The sequence below is a fragment of the Telopea speciosissima genome, chromosome 2 (assembly GCF_018873765.1).
Source record: "Telopea speciosissima isolate NSW1024214 ecotype Mountain lineage chromosome 2, Tspe_v1, whole genome shotgun sequence".
Lineage (NCBI taxonomy): Eukaryota > Viridiplantae > Streptophyta > Magnoliopsida > Proteales > Proteaceae > Telopea > Telopea speciosissima.
In genome coordinates, this window is record NC_057917.1 from 58,762,820 (window position 1) to 58,764,125 (window position 1,306).

The window sequence follows — 1,306 nt, forward strand, 5'->3', positions numbered from 1 at the left end:
TGTCGTGCTACACTAGAGGATGGGCCTTGGTGTAACGGTAAGGTTGTTCCATTGTGACCAAGTGGTCATGGGTTTGAATCGGAAAACAATCTCTCTATGAAAGCAGGGGTAAGGTTGCATACATTATGACCCTCCCCAAACCCTACTGGCAGGGGAGCCTTGTGCATTAGGTACGCCCTCTTTTTTTTTTTGTTACACTATTTTAACATATATCATATCATTTTAATGCCATTAAATGTAATTTTACTCTAATACATTGTTACATTTTAAATATGCAATTGATAGATAAATATTTATGACAATCCTATTCCCTTTCTTTGTTCATTATGTTAAAATTATTTTGAGATTACATAATATTCGTATAAATGTAATATTTATTGTAATCTTATACACTATATTATTATGTTGTAGATGAAAATTGGATTATTATGCATTAAACAACAAAATTTTCTCTTTTTTCCATAATTAAAGATAAAAACAAGGGAAATGTTTTATCTACTTTTTAATATTTTTCCATAAAACACATGTTGAAAGGAATCTCTATATAAATTATTACATTAGATATATTTACCTATTATTTGGCCAGTCCAACTTGGTTAACATTTAGAAGGTTAAGAAAAAAAATTATATACTAAATATGATCCATATTAAGAGGAGTTTAATGTAAATTTGTTACTAAATTAATAATATGCCGGGCTATAGCCATGTTTATAAGGCTTATTTATGATGGGCTTCTTCAGTCTTTTGTAGTCTTATACAAGTTATAGAAAAATTATATTCTCTTTTACAAAATACAATCAATGCATCGACCACAGGCCAAAACTTATTATTATTCATATGGATATAAGCACAACATATTGCAAGTAGATTGAGCTTAGCTCAGGCTGGGCTAAACAAAATGGCTCATTCTTCGCCCAGCCCAAACCCAAAAAAGTTGGGCCAGCTACAAGCAGGCTTTGGTTTTTCAGGCCCAAGTTGTGCTCTACATTTATGGGGTTCTTGTAACTTGTGACCTGTCTTACCTGATTTCAAGCATAGACTGTTCTTCAAACCCGCGACTACTTGGTCATAATGGAATAACTTTACCGCTAAACCAAGGCCCGCCCACCCTCTATGACAAGAACTTCTTATTCATCCATGATGTTGGGTACATGTAATTTTCTTTGTCAAGTTAGTAATTAAAACTGTAGGTCATTTGGGTTTTTAGTAGATCAGTAGATTTTTATTTAGAAGAATGCTACCTCATGGACATGTAAAGCTATGAACTTTGCAAATCCTCCTCCATCTCACAATTGGGCTTTGGAAT